Below are 16,301 nucleotides of genomic sequence, written 5' to 3' on the forward strand. Positions count from 1 at the left end.
GCTGGCTTCTTTGCAGGAGCAACGGGTGCCACTGAAAAGCATATGAAGATGAAGTAGGCCTCCATTTCTTTAACGCTTTACTCCTTGTTTTCCTTATGTTAATGGGCACAGTTTGTTAGAAATCTGCCTTTGTACCGAGTGTTCTTCCTGAAGGGCACTGAAGATCCTGTCTCTTTGGAGGTTACGTTTGCAGACGTTAATTATTATTATTCACTTTTATCTTTAATTGTGGACTTGCTAGGTTTGTGACAAATGGTTATTATGTTGAAAACCATAATATCGTCAGTGTTCCTCTCCCCACCCCCGCCCCATACTTTTGAAGCACATTTGCTTGCCGTACGGGTGCTGTCATTCATTGATTCAGCAAAGGTAAAGAAACATTAGGAAGAGTTACACCTGCATTTAGGTCCATGTGAAAATAAGTCTAAGGCTGGCTCCTTCAACCTTTTCACCAAGGATTTTTCAGGCTTTGGGGACCCCTAGAACCCAACGGGAAGTGGTGTCGGCAGGCCATGCCGCTCTGCCATGCCTGAGGAGAACTGAGGAGGGGAGAGAAAGGAGGTGGTTTGAGACAGGAGTAGGCATCCATGCAAGGACGCCATCCTTAGGTCAATGGAAATGCTTAGGGCTAATCCTGCGTTGAGCAGGGGGTTGGACTAGATGGCCTGTATGGCCCCTTCCAATTCTATGATTCTATGATTCTATGATTCTATGATTCTATGAAATGGACGCTTCCCTTCTTTCACAGCAATGTTGGGAATAGCTTGTGGATGGGTCCATTAAGGCAGCACTTCCCTGGTCTACGGAATCCCTGGTCTACGGAATCATGTGCCCACTGTGAGCTTCATTCGGAAATGATTCACTGTGAAACCCTACCTGAACCTCCTCTTGCTGGTGTACCCCACATAAGGGAACTCACATTGCTCTCCGAATCAGAATTGTACTTTTCTGAGCCCATTTCAGTGATTCAAAAGGGGGTAACCCTATTTTATGATTGCAATGCCAATACCAATGTACATAATTGAGAGAGAACGGATTAAAAAAAAAGAATCAATCTTTTCATGCTGAGGGTTTTGATTGGAATAATTATGCCAATAAGAGTAATTAGCTGTTATGACCCCTCCTTCCACTTCCTTCTCTCAGAGTCAAATTTCCCCCCTCCATATAGATAACTCTGAGGTAAAATCAGTGCATGCACAGACCTTAGGCTAATAAGAGTTGCTTAATTTCAGGCTAATAAGAGTTTCTTGTTATTCACAGTTAGTTAAAATCTTTATGTTGAGAGGCTTTTGTTCTAATGTTCCCAAATACTGTAGTACACTTCCTTTGAGTATTCTATGACTTTTTTGGTTTCCAGAAGGCTGGTGCACTCTTTCCAGTACTGAAACTCCTTCTATTGAAACACTAGTACTCATCCGGAGTCTTTACTGACTGTTAAGGTCTCTAAAGGTCGTTTATAACCACACCAGACTAGGGAGCTTAGCGCTCTGTAGAGTTAATTCCTTGTCTGAATGAGGGTCTATGTCTAACTACCCACTCATCCGTGCCAACTTTCCCTGAGTTCTCCTATCTGTGTTAAACTGCTGTCAGTCAGGGCTGAATTCCAAATGAATTATCCTCTTCAGCATTCAGCTGTCAAGTCTCTCTTTGATGCTGACCAATCAGATCTCTTGGAACAGCCTGTCACTCAAGTGGCTTTGGGTCTGTAAAGAATTAACCCTTCACACTCCTTTACCTGTTTACACAGCACTTGTAAACTTTTAATAGTGCAATCCATCACATCAGCATAAAGCATACCATCTATCTACCACACTGCTTGTCTTGCTTTATATCCTGCCTTGCTTTATATTGTTACGATGCAGGCCTTTTCAAAGCCAACATGGAACAATCACCAATGATTGACAATCAGATGCTGTTTCAGTCTATCTCCATACCCAAAAGAGTAGCTTCCTGCCGAGTGTGCATCAGAACAGAGGCTTAAGGAACTGCATCTCATACAGAAGATGAATCAAAGAAGAGGAATAAGTCCCGCACTACAGGTGCAACAACTGAGGTTCAGTAATTAGTTCAGTACCAGTTTGACCTGTATGCTTAATTACCCAGGCCAAAGAGTATCTGAAAGTGAAAAACCAGAGGAAGGGTTGCCAACCTCCAGATGCTAGCAAGAAATCTCAGATTATAACTGATTTCCAGGCAACAGAGAACAGTTCATCAGGAGAAAATAGCCACTATGGAAGGTGAACTCGATGCCTTTATACCCCACTAAAGTGCCCTCCCCAAACCTCACCATCCTCAGGTTTCACCCCCAAATCTAGACATATTTCCCAATCCAGAGCTGGCAGCCCTTCTCCAGGCTCAGTGGAAACAGAAACAATGCTTTTAATGCCTGCGTTGTTAAAGGGAAAGGGGAAAGCACTGCATTCTTCTTTTATCTGCAGCCCTTGCTGACAATTTAGAGTGAAGAGAAGTTAAATGAGTTGAATTTAGGGTTGTCAACCTGGAGCTGGCCTTCTAACCAAAACAGTAAATCTGTTTCTGGACTGTACCTCTTCAGCCTGTAGACATACTTTCCACTGCTTCACAGACAACAGGGACATGCTTGAAATATTTCTAGAATCACTGCTCAAGAAGACGTTAATGTTCAATGGTTTTTATTGACTATTGTATATTATATTTTGTTGTAAGCCACCCTGAGATGGCTGTGCCAACAGGGGTGGTTATAGAAATATAATAATAAACAAAGATCCAATTCCCACATTTTTGGAGGCTCTACTCCTTCACATATTCTGACTTCTGGTCAGTTTTGTAAGACAGAACACTGTTAATTCTTTTGGTTAAAGATCGGACATAATGGTGTATTCAGGCTGGATCTCAAGCAGTTGCACTATGCAAAATGAGCAGGCCACAAGCTGGAATTTGGTTTAATGTGCATGGATTTACAAGGATGTGCAACTAGCACTCATGCACTCAGCCAGGAACTTGGGTGTGATCTTTGTTACCTCCCTTGCCATGGAGGAACAGATCACGAGAGTAGCTTGGCTAGCATTATTTCATCTGCGCCAAGCTAAGCTACTAGAACCCTACCTGGCCCCAGAACACCCAGCCACTGTGATCCAGGCTACTTGCTCTGTGCAGGCCTACCCTTATCCCTGATCCGGAATCTCCAACTGGTACAGAATGCTGCAGCCAAGGTTCTCATGGGAACACCTTGGAGGGCTCACATCCGGCTCACACTCCAACAATTGCAGTGGTTACCAGTTGCCTACCAGATCAGGCTTAAGGTTCTGGTAATCACCTTCAAGGCCATATGCGCTCTGGGCCCTGAGTACCTAAGAAACCGCCTCTCCATCTATGCCCCCCAGAGAGCACTATCAACAAGCTGGTGATCCCTGGCCCCAAGGAAGCTCGTTTGACCTTGACCAGAGCCAGAGCTTTCTTAGTCCTGGCCCCCACCTGGTGGAAGGAGCTCCCAGAAAACACCAGGACCCCACTGGGCAAATGAACCCGCTATCAACAAGAGCCCAAGGCCCCTCCTGCCGTCAAGCTACACCCACAAAAGAAGAACAAAACCCACAGGGCAGCAAAACTGAATCAAATATCCATAGCTGAATGCCAAACTAGAGCAACAGTATTGGTATCCTATATCAGGGGTAGTCAACCTGTGGTCCTTCAGATGTTCATGGACTACAATTCCCATGAACCCCTGCCAGCATTTGGGAATTGTAGCCCATGAACATCTGGAGGACCACAGGTTGACTATCCCTGTCCTATATTACATTGTGCTTTGAGTTCTTATTTTATTTTTATTTATTTACGTTTATTATTACATTTGTATACCGCCCTCCCCTGAGGCTCCGGGTGGTTCACACGGAACGTAAAAGGAACAGTACGCTGAACTCGGATTTTGTGTCAAATAAAAATACAGCAGTGGTAATTATAATAACAACTACAGAGAATAACAATTTAACAGGGTAACAATCAAACAGGTCCGTGGTTCAGTTCAGCTACATGGATTCCTGGGAGGGAGATTCAGGGGCCCAGTGGGTATCGATGATTCCGGTCGGACTCAACCATTGTTAATTGTTCTTACTATTAAGAAAATTCCAATCAAAACGTTAGAATGTACCACATTATGAACGTTTCAATGTAAACCACCCTGAGCCACAAGGGAGGGCAGTATATAAATATAATTAAATTAAAAAATAAAAGTATTTTCTCTCCCTTTTATCTGGCAGAGTTCAATTAGGGAAATCACTGTCAGCCTGACACACTGTCAGCATCTTGTCCCACAATCTAAAGGTCCTGAAGGAGAGTTGATCTTCATACTCAAAGTGGCTTACAATCGCCTTCCTTTCCTCTCCCCACCACAGACACCCTGTGAGGTAGGTGGGGGTGAGAGAGCTCTAAGAGAACTGTAACGGACCCAAGGTCATCCAGCCGGCTTCATGTGGCTGACTGCAGAATCAAACCTGCTTGTCCAGATTAGGGGCTAATGCTCTTCATAACTACGCCATAGTGGCTCTCACCACTTCTGCTTTCAGTTTCACTCATGTAATGAAATCATGACTTAAAGAGATATGGGTTCAAATTCCCACTCTGTTGGGAAGCCCATTTGTAGTCCCATCATGAGACAACTGTCTGGGAGTTGTCTCATGATCTGGACACGGTACTCCGTTTGATACAGCCCAAAATCCCATTTGCCTTTTTTGCCACTGAATCACACTGCTGACTCATGTTCAATGTGTGGTCTACTAAGACTCCTAGATCCTTTTCACACCGACCACTGCCAAGACAAGTCTCCCCCATTAAGTGGACCTGAGTGTGCTTCTGAGCAGGAGGGCCCCCTTGGTGACTAAGGGAATAACCCTGGTATATCTCAAAGGTAGAAATTAAAAGACGCTCCTGGGGAGGAAAGCTATGGCAAATCTAGACAGCAACCTAAAAAGCAGAGACATCACCCTGCCAACAAAAGTGCGTTTAGTCAAGGCTATGGTATTCCCAGTTGCAATGTATGGCTGCGAAAGTTGGACCATAAGGAAGGCCGAGCGTCAAAGAATTGAGGCTTTTGAACTCTGGTGCTGGAGAAGACCCTTGCGAGTCCCTTGGACTGCAAGGCGAACAAACCGGCCAGTCCTAGAGGAGATCAGCCCTGACTGCTCTTTAGAAGGCCAGATCCTGAAGATGAAACTCAAATACTTTGGCCGCCTCATGAGAAGGAAGGACTCCCTGGAGAAGAGCCTAATGCTGGGAGCGATCGAGGGCAAAAGAAGAAGGGGACGACAGAGAATGAGGTGGATGGATGGAGTCACCGAAGCAGTCGGTGCAAACTTTAATGGACTCCGGGGAATGGTAGAGGACAGGAAGGCCTGGAGGATCATTGTCCATGGACTCCGGGGAATGGTAGAGGACAGGAAGGCCTGGAGGATCATTGTCCATGGGGTCGCGATGGGTCGGACACGACTTCGCACCTAACAACAACAACAACCTCAAAGGTGTACCTATCCTACCTCAAGGGGTTGTTGTGATGATAAAATGGGACGATCCCATGGCTCTTGGCCTAAGCTCCTTTGGTAGAAGGGCAAGGTGGAAACATGATCAATAATAATTTTGGCTTTCAGAGACTGGGCTTTCAGGAAAAGTTTTACTCGTAGGGGACGAGTTAAAACAAGGGGAATATGTGCCATATTGAGAGAAACAGCTTACGCCATATGGAAGCCACCAGTTTTCACAGCTATTTCAAGTGGATGTTCCGTTGCCAACTGACTGTCAACCAGTATGCCAAGCCTTTTAAACTGTGAGCTAGATATCTTTTTTTAAAAAAAAAAAGCTCAAGTGTTTGCTTTTGTTTCAGTCAGAACATTCATTTCGAAAGTGAGAGCCAACACAGTTGTAATAGCCTCTTCTCCTTTCATCCTGCTTGAAAATATTTACAAATACGGTTTCTTGAATGACATGTATCAGTTCTGCGTAATAATACTGAAAAGAAAACAAACTGCACATCTAGCGGTAGCCTGCCAGTGACTGGCTTTTATCTGTCTGGAGGGGAAATCTCAGATGAATTGGGTTTATCTAACCCAGTGGTTCTCAACCTTCCTAATGCCGTGACCCTTTAATCCAGGGGTAGTCAAACTGCGGCCCTCCAGATGTCCATGGACTACAATTCCCAGGAGCCCCCTGCCAGCATTTGCTGGCAGGGGGCTCCTGGGAATTGTAGTCCATGGACATCTGGTGGGCCGCAGTTTGACTACCCCTGATTTAATCCAATCCCTCATGTTGTGCGAACCCCCAACCATAAATTTATGTAATTCTTCTTTCACAGAAATTAAACCAAAACTGACCAATGGCATGAAGATCCATTGTTCATGATTGCATATAAATTGTTTCCCTCCCCCCCACGGTTTCTCAGTTCAGTTCTGCCTCTTGTCCCACCATGCCGATCTCACTCTTTTCCACTGCTCCGGACAGATAAACGCTCCCTCTCGATCTACCCTGCAAGGCTGTTGTGTGGATGGTGTCCCTCCCCCATGGCCAAGCTACTTGCCCTGCTGCAACCCCTGTGAAAGGGTCATTCTACCCCCAAAGGGGTCCCGACCACAAGGTTGAGAACCACTGATGTAATAGGACAAGCAGCCTAATCTGGATTTCATCAGCGTTCAGAAGCTAAGCAGGGCCAGCCCTGATGGGTACTTGGGTGGGAAATCGACAAGGACACGCCAGGTTGCCATGCAAAAGCAGGCAATGGCAAAGCACTTCTGTTCATCTCTTGCCTTGAACACCCCCCAGCAGGATTTCCCAGGCCCCTCGATGGTACCAGGGGCTGGGGGGTTTCAAAATGGCAGCTTGGGAGAGCCCTCCCACTCTGTGCCTGCCATTTCCGGCTCTGAACGAAGAGGAAAGAGAAAGGTTTTAATTTTTATCTCCTGAACGAGATCAGGGCCTTGTGGGGAAAAACAGTTCCTCAGGGCATGCAAGTCAGAGTTGTTCCACCATTACGTTTTGTGGATTTATTGTATATGTTGTATAAACAGCCCTGAGTCCTTGGGACGGTTGATAGATAAATTAATTAATTAATACATCCTTATTTAGGCAGGTTAACCCGCTCCCTGCCTTCTCACCAGAGGGGGTGGTCGATGCTCCTCTCACTTTCGGGGGGCAAGGCTGGGGAGACATGACCAGCTGGCATCACTTCCTGGTACCTTGAGGCCTGAGAAATATTTCAGCGGTGCCTCCATGGTCGATAGGTTGAAAAAGGCTGCCCTACAGGGTCCCCATAAATCGGCTGCAACTTTACCGCACTTTCCACACATGGTGTATGTATATATCACTTGGATGAGAAACTACAAGGGAAATCCTGGGCCGATACCCAGAGGGAGGTAATGACAAACTACCTCTGTTTGTCTATTGCGGGGGTAGTCAAACTGCGGCCCTCCAGATGTCCATGGACTACAATTCCCAGGAGCCCCCTGCCAGCAAACGCTGGCAGGGGGCTCCTGGGAATTGTAGTCCATGGACATCTGGAGGGCCGCAGTTTGACTACCCCTGGTCTATTGCCTTGAAAACCTTATGAGACTACAACCTTATGAGCCCCCCCCTTTTTTTTTTTTTAGAATTTCGACACAGTGTGGTAGACACAGCAGCAAAGTGGCTACCCTGCAATGGCTGCCACAGGAGGTGGAACCAGTGACAAAATGGCCGCCCCTGCTTACCTCAAGTCATTATGGGAGCCAGCTGCTGTCAAAGCCACATTTTCAAAAATCGGCATAGCCAATCATATATCTGGTGACCGTTCAAAAGATTTGCTGGGGAAAGCCCCACCTGGGCCCACCCACTTTCTAAAAACACTTGGCAGGCACCAGAAAATGTGTCAGAGGGGGCCTGGGCCCCCACAGGCACCTCATGGGAACCGCTCCCCTATGGGGCCACCTTAAGATGGCTGCCATTTGATGGCATTTCACGCATACACAAACATCAATGTATGTAGTCCTCAGGTCAGTGGTGTTCAGAAATGCCGATTTTATGAACTTAGGCAGATGGTAAGTGGGTGCGCAGGAAGGGATGTGCCAGTGTTTGTCTCTTGTGGACCTTCCTTGCATACCCAGGGAATTGCTCATCGCTACTGTGGGATGGTAGGTGAGTTCCCACCAAGGCCAGGCTGAATTCTGGAGATTTTTGGTGGTGGGAAGGATCATTTGGGCATGAAATTGGGGCCACTGTGGGTGGGCAGGTAGTTGTGAGCTCCTGCATTATGCACGGCATTGGACTAGATCGGTGGTCCCCAAGCACCGGGCCGCGGCTCCCTCTCCCCGCCCCCCCCCCCCCGCAGTAAGAAACGTCTGGGTCCGCAAGCAAGCGGCCAATTAGTTTCCGGCCCGGCAAGCTTCATTTTGTGTGTGGGGGGGAGAGGGCCGCGCATGCGCATTTGCACCATGTGCGGCCGCAAACGCAGTTTGACAGAGCAGAAGAAAAGGGGGGGAGAGGGCATCACAGAATGAGCACCTGAAAGAGACAAACGTGAAATATGGAGCCCCTGAGCGAAAACCTTGATGAAACTAGAAGCCTCTCAGCCAAGAGGAAGATTAGAACGAGCTTTTCCGCAACCGATTCCACAAACCATGGACACTGCAGCGGACTTGCAAGAAAGCGGGGGGAGGGGGGGACATCTTTTCAAATATTAAAGATTGCTTAAGGACCTCCGCAGTGCTGTGAATTTGTACAGGGTGGATTTCTCCAAGACGCGGCCTCTAATCTCCTTTCCCAGCTGGCTTTCGCTCTCAGAGGTGGCAAAGAGCCGTTCTCGTTCCTCCTTGCAGGGTTGGTCAGGCTCGCTGTAAGGACCCCCGCCCGGGTTTTCTATTACTCCATCCAGATAAAAATTGAGAGAGACGCCTGCAAACGTGTGACTTGGTGACTGCCGCCCTGCCTATGCTGCTGAAGCCCCCCCCCTCCCCACACTTTCTGAGGATGCCTTGTTCAGTTGCTGTTCCTAGCAATCGCTACGCTTGTTTTACTCGAACTTCATCTTCCTCTTGAAGTTAAATCATGGAGGGCCAAGCTTGAAGAGAAGCTGCAAATTCCATGATGAAATTTCCCATGCACTGGCCACTGGGAAACTGCTGCTCTGAGGGGCTGAGGAGGAGGGCTGAGTTACATCCAATGTCAAGAGGGATTGTCTCCTCTGCCCCCACCTGGGACCATGGGGGAAAGCTGCCAAGCCTATGGAAGTGTGTGTGTATGGCCAAGCAAAGGGAATCTGCCCGGGTAGAGTTCAGCCCTTTTCTAATAACTTGGAGCAGCCTGGCTGTGTTTTGTTTCTTCCATGTCCCTCTCAAGACCTACTAGGCTCTATCCTCAGAGCTTGTGAATCATGGGCACCAAGAAGCACATTCATGGGCATCGTGGCATTCATGGGGATCACCGCTTTATTATTATTTGCGGGTGCTTTATTTATTTATATGCCACCCTTCCCTTTAGGCTCAGGGCCGCTGACAGTTTAAAATGCAATTACACAAGACAATAAGTTCAGGATTAGAAATCAATCAGTTTAAAAGACAATGGGCGCCGCAGTTTAAAACAATGAACAATAAGTAATCCCAGTCTGCTTATTCTAGCTCCAGTTCCAGGGAATGGGAAAAGAGGACAGAGGTGAGATCTTGGGTGGATTTGGGCCAGGAGGCCACCGGTATTTTGATGTTATCTTTATTTATTTATGCCCTTCATTTGTCACCCACCTTTCTCCACCAAACCAAAGTGGCTGGCATCATTCTCCTGAACTTGCCTAACACTGAATCAGGCCACTGTCCCATTGCAGTCAGAATTGCCTGCTCAGACTGGCAGCCGCTGTCCTGTTCTCAGGCAGGTCTTTGACATCTGCTCCTAGATCTTTTGGCAGGAGAACCCAGAGGTCAGGCCTTTGACCTTCTGCAATCAAAGGAAATGCCGTGGCCCCTCCCCACAGCCCCTCCCAAACCATCCGGAAGATAAACATTTATTAAATGTGTTCCATTCGTTTATTTATTTATTTGGATTTTTTATACCGCCCATTCTTTGCAGCTCCGTGCGGTTTACTTTGAACATTGTACACCTTTACATGGAACATTATGCAGTCTGTAACATTGTACCACTTTCAATAAAACATTATAACAGTTCAATACATCGTGCAGTTTCCAATAACCTCACCTTGCTCCCCAAGGGATCTCCAAACAGTTTACATGGTTCTCTCCTCCGTTTTTATCCTCACAACAATCCTTCGAGGAAGGTTAGTCTGAGATGGTGCAGTTGGCCCAAAGTCGCCAAGTAAGGTTGCGTGGCCCAAATGAGGATTTGAACCTAGGTCTTCCAGTTGTTAATCTGACATTCTTACACTGTACCACTGGGGTTCCTCGCCTCCATTTTCTCTGCATAATATCCCTGTTAGTTAGGTTAGCCAGGATGGCATAGAGGTTAAAGAGCAGTGGACTGTAATCTGGCGAACCAGGTTTGATTCTCCAGTCCTCCACATGCAGCCAACTGGGTGACCTTGGGCTAGTCACAATTCTTTTAGAGCTGCTATCACAGTGGAGTTCTCTCAGAGCTCTCCCAGGCTCACCTGCCTCACAAGGTGTCTGCTGTGGGGAAAGGAAGGGAAAGGTGTTTGTAAATTGCTTTGGGAGTCTCCTTTGAGTAGTAAAAAGTGGGGTATAAAACACATATTCTTATTTGTGACTGGCGAAGTAGAGATTTGAACTTCCACGGTGGAGTAGGCATTTGAACCTGGTTCTCCCAGGTCTTAGTTTGCCCTACTGGCCTTAGGAAACAGGCGTTCTCACCTCTCAGATCCTAAGTAAGTATGTCAGCGGTCCTATCTGTACTTTGTTTGCAATAAGTCTTTTTGAACACAGAGAATTTATTTCTTCCCAAAGGGCAGTCTAGGAGAAAGCGAGGACAGTGATTTACCAAGGACAGGGAGGAGAAAATAGGCACTGCCCCTGGTGAACAGGGGTAATTAGAACATTGGGTTATTTATTTTGCTCCCACTCTAACTGGATTTGACTGTTCTGTTGCTAAGCAAGGTGTTGAAACAAGACGGTGATAAATCAGGCCTCTTCAAAACACAAATTTCGAGGAGAGATATTCTTTAGCAAAACAGCCTGGTGTAAAGGATTTTAAAATTCTGCCTTTCACTCTGTTCTTCCTCCCCCCCCCCCCCCAGGCTTCTTTCCCTGAGTCCATTACTTTTACGTTTTTAATTTTTCAGGTGCAAAAGCTAAGTGCAGCGTCCAAGAGGCTGACCTATAAATCAAGAAGTCTCCAGTACGACTCTCATATTTGTCATCGGCATGATGCGAAGCCAGAGGCAAGCCACGCCCTTCCCCTCTGTAATACGGGATTAATAACCGTGGCCTGCTGTACGAGTTGTTGCCAGGATTATAACCAGATAATCTGAATATTCAACCGTGCCGTATAAATGCTAAGTATTATCGTAATCACAATGTCGTGAACCGCTTTGGGGCCTCCGATCCGAAAATACAAAGTCCGATCAATAACTGGGGAGAACGGGAAACGTACAACGCAGCTTTTGCCAGCACCTCTGAGTTGATTCAGACTGGGGTTTGCCCCATTAAGACCGTTTATGCACTGGGAACTTCACTGCCCCAGCTCCCATGCAGGAGTACAAATCGGGGGCAGATGAGGTGCACCAGGCCAAATGCTCCCCCATGTGGGTGCAGGAAGAGGTGGGGCAACCTGCCACGACTAAAACTCCAGCCTGCAGCCCGATATGAAACCTCCAGTGCATAAACGGTCTAAGAGTCAGCGTGTTGCTTCCACTCAGAAACATAACTGGCTTTTCCTGTGTGCCCACTGAGACTCGCATTTGTATTTTGTATTTGGCTCGGGTAGGATTCTCCTCCTAATTAGTTTTTCAGTTGTGGCTGAATTTGCTGACACCACGTCCTTCCTATCTCGATGAGCCAGCTGTTTGAGCATGAAGGAAGACTGGTTCTTTTCCTTATAATTGGAACAAGTTGGTGGCCGAGTATTCTTTTTGCGAACCTTCACACACACAGAAGAATGTTTGGATGTTCCCGGCAAGACGATAAATAACGCCAGGGAGGACGTTGTCATCCTAAAAAGAAATGCTTGCAGAGATTTCCAGAAAAACAACCAGAAAGGAAGCTTTGCTTTCTTCCTTGCAGATCTGACCACAGCATTCCCCCCCCCCCCCCGAGCATCTTTGTGTAAACAGAGAAAGTTGTTACCAGTACAATCCAGGGCAGACTTAATCCCAATCTACGTCCAGTTGTTTCAGTGCATAGGGCAGTCTTTTAAAATCTTTTGGCCATGGAGGAACCCCTGAAATATTTTTTCAGACTTCAGGGAGCCCCAGAAGAGGTGACAGGCCCCTACAGAGAAGAAGGTACAGAAGTAAAATGCAGGAGCCAGCCAAAAAATCGATCAATCATTTATTGTTTCCATTGTGGAGAAAGGGACCAGGCCTGTAGAGAAAGTGGGCTCCAGTGAGGTCTAGTGATGTCAGTGGCCATTTGAACTTCTGAGAAAGGCCGTGTAACTCCTGGGCAGCTCTCAGGTAAGAATCTCTGGCATAGGGACTGCATTGTTAAAGGTATCACCAATAGAATTAGCATCCAGTTTTGTTGCAAGAGCCAATTTGGATTTAAGCATGACTTAAAATTGTCTCCTGTTCTAAAAGTCTGGAACAATAGTGGAGCCTCCATCACAGAAAGCCCACAGGGGCCTGATCGTAATGGGAAAGGTGGCACCGGGAGTAGGGGAGACGTGGAGCTAATGTCTCCCCTAGTTTCGTTCGGCTTCCAGCTGAACAAAGCCATTGCGGTCTTCCCAAAGCCGTGCATGATACTAGTGAGCCTCTGGTAGGTGGGAGGGATTTTAATCGCAGACTTCTTATCAGCATGTCACAAATAACTTCTGAAACCCTTTCATCATACCCAGGATTCTTGTGAGGTTAGTTCCGGGTTTTCATCTATTTTGAAGGAACTTTCCTCATTTGCGATACCCTGAGGCCTTTACAAGCCTCGAGTGCAGCCTTTTTCAACGTTTGGACCATGGCAGAACTCCTGCACCCTTATTCATGCTGATTTTTCAAATAGCGAGGGTTATAGCCACTCCAGGATTTCGCCGGGGAAACTTAGGGTCACTCTGGAAAATTTAAATCGCCCAAAATCAAAACGGAATTCGCATTCAGTGTAGACAGCAGGGATTGAATCAACCTGGGATTGGAATAAAAGCTCCATGCAGATTCAGCCCGGGTTACCAGGAGTGTTGCAGAACAATTTCCTTATTGCCTGAATTTCAGAGAAGTCCAGGGTGAGGAATGGTAGCTTTTAAATGTCAGTTTCCCTTTACTGTAAAATGGTAGCTAAAGAAACAGAAATGCTGCAACTAGGTGGAGTATGGGAGGGACCCGCAGCGAGGACACAAAATCAACTCTACTCATGTCTTGTTATGGTGCACAGTAAATAAACCAGTTTGGAATACCCGCAGCACTGATCCTGTACCTGCTGCTGTGTGTTTCAGAACAAGTGAGTAAGGTGCGCGTCCCGAGCAGTTATTACTCACAGGGGATTAACAAGTCCGAATGTGCAGTTATTATTCAACAAAAGCCCAAGACTAACCCCGCCGAAGAAGTGCCTTTGTAAACTCTGATATCAGTTTGGCACCTTCACTAAGCCTTAGCTCGGGAGCTCGACTGTGATTGAATCATATTGAACATATTTTTAAGATGGAAATGACATTTATGACCGACGAAGGAGGAGGAGGAGGATCCATAGAAAATAGCTTTTTACTCTCCACCTGTCCAGAGGGAGAGAGAAATCTTGTTTTCGATTCTGCACACAATAGATAATGCACTTTCAATGCACTTCTGAAGTAGATTTTCCTGTTCTGCACAGGACAATCCAGCTGCAAGAGAACATTGACAGTGCATTATCCTATGTGTGCGGAATGGGCAATAACATGTCTGTCCTTGGGCAATAAATGTATCTGTTTCCCTCCTTTCATTTGCCTTTCGAGTACACCTTTTCCACATGCAGGTCGCAGCCCATAGAGGCCAATCAAGCCTGATCTCACCCATGCTTGGCAGCTAACAGCCACAGTCTGTACTTGTATGGGAGACTGCCAAAAACGTCCGGGCCTGCTATTCAAAAGCAAGCAGTGGCAGAACTCCTCTGTGCATCTCTTGCCCTGAAAACCCAACAAGATATAATTTTTCAGGGGTCCCCAGGGATCTCCTGTGACTTAATGGCATAACTTTATCAGAATCCGTGTGGTTCGGCCATGTGCTTGGGATGCAGCAGCACAGGCCACTTCCTTGTTGATTGCCCATCGATTGCCCACAGCCACGGCACCAAGCCCCTCCATGGGGGTGAAGAAACCAGCTACCCTGGTGGGAGGAATGAAACCCCACATAAAGCGTTGTGGGTGTTCCTGACGCTCCTGGTGGAACAACTATCTCCAACCTCATCCGGGGAGTCGGAGGGGGGAAATCAAGCCCTGCAAGCCAGCGGGAAATGGGGCTGATCTGCTGTGAGACAGCCCCACCAGCAGGTCCCTTTCAGGGGTGCAAGATTGGTAAATCCCATCCCGCTCCTATTAATCCCCATGACTCTTTCGGAGACGGGAGTGGGGGTACGCGTTCAAGGAGTACTGGATTGTGGGTGTACACGGACTCTCCTTAACCCCGAAAAGATCCTCACACGCTCCCCCCCATGAATAAATTTTGTGCATTGATGTTCTTCATTTACAAACCTCCCAGATATCTGTGGGTGAGATTTAGTTCAAATGGAATAACGAAGCATGGTTTGCTACTGTTGTGTATGCAGTTCCTCAGAGGTCTAGAGCTTGAGATCTGAGATGGGATCGTAAATTACCCATTTGGGAGCTTGAGATCCCACCTAGGATTGTAAAAACAGCCAATGGGAACAAGAATTACTGCTACCCTAAGTGGGTGTTAAGCGCTGAGTGGCACTTAAGCTATGAGACCAGCTCCTCCTCCAAGGCCTTGCCAGAATTATTAAGTGGAACACATATAGTGGAACCCTCTATGCACCCTTCCCCTCTAGAAGAAGATAATTTGGGAGTGGGTTAGGTCCGGGAGGAGTTTTTTTTTCCGCTGCAGCATCTTGATTCTATGGAGTTGTTTGTATTGTATTGTGGTTTTAAACTGGTTTGGGGGGCGAGCGGGGAAAGTGATCTCTTTCCCTTTTCTCCACCTCATGCAGAATTTTATAAACTTTGGTCATGCTCCTTCCCCTTCACATAACTAATGCCTGCTCCTTAGAAGGCCAGATCCTGAAGATGAAACTCAAATACTTTGGCCACCTCTTGAGAAGGAAGGACTCCCTGGAGAAGAGCCTAATGCTGGGAGCGATCTAGGGCAAAAGAAGAAGGGGACGACAGAGAATGAGGTGGCTGGATGGAGTCACGGAAGCAGTAGGTGCAAACTTAAATGGACTCCGGGGAATGGTAGAGGACAGGAAGGCCTGGAGGATCATTGTCCATGGGGTCGCGATGGGTCGGGCACGACTTTGCACCTAACAACAACAAAATGCCTGGGTGTGTTGCAGCACTGGAGGCTTACATCATCAAATGCTTTCGCTCACTGGAACACACCTAATCCTGCCCCGAACAAGGGCCCAAAGGATATCGGCGAAAGTGCCGGCCACTCCACAAGATTACCAGCCTTTAGCATGTGGCTGGGCGGGAGTCATCCTACCCAAACCCTCCACCACAAAGGTTTAATGAGAGGTTGCAAGGGCTGTGATTCTAGAGGTGGCCGCGGAGCTGCAGCCTGCAACTTAACAAGCCAGACTGGCGGCTAGAGTAGTTTCCCTGTGCTATTCCAGCTACACCCGCTGGAAAGAGCAAAAGGCTGGTGGAGCACCCGGACTAGACTTGCCAACTTCCTGGTGGTGGCTGGAGATTCCCCGGGATTACAGCTGATCTCCTGGTGACAGAGATCAGCTCGCCTGTAGAAAATGGCTGTTTCGGGTGGTAGACTTGCTGGAATTATACCCACTGATGACTCTCCTCTCCACAAATCTTGCCCTCCACAGGATCTAACCGCCCCCCCCGCCCCCGCCATATCTCAACCTGGAGCTGGCAACCCTAGCCTAAAGGACAGTATGGGCCAAGCCTGGGGAATGAAAGCCTCCGTAAGCTTAAAGCAGTTTTAGCTGTCCTAGTTTTCCTTGTTTGGCATCTGAGCAGTCAGAGTCCTAAGAATACCCTAAGGAACCTTAATTACCAATCTTACAAATCTTATTCTCTTTATTCTAGCGGGTTAG

General features: G+C 47.2%; 1 long non-coding RNA gene across 1 annotated transcript in view; it reads left to right on the plus strand.

The window, feature by feature from the left end:
• LOC143836398 (uncharacterized) overlaps positions 1-1,983 on the plus strand; it is a 37,641-nt gene extending 35,658 nt beyond the window's left edge. The window contains exon 3 of the long non-coding RNA XR_013230602.1: positions 1,863-1,983. This is a non-coding gene — a long non-coding RNA (uncharacterized LOC143836398). The remainder of the gene's footprint in view (positions 1-1,862) is intronic.
• Positions 1,984-16,301: the final 14,318 nt, after the last annotated feature.

Source organism: Paroedura picta, chromosome 4 (genome assembly GCF_049243985.1).
Source record: "Paroedura picta isolate Pp20150507F chromosome 4, Ppicta_v3.0, whole genome shotgun sequence".
NCBI classification, from domain to species: domain Eukaryota; kingdom Metazoa; phylum Chordata; class Lepidosauria; order Squamata; family Gekkonidae; genus Paroedura; species Paroedura picta.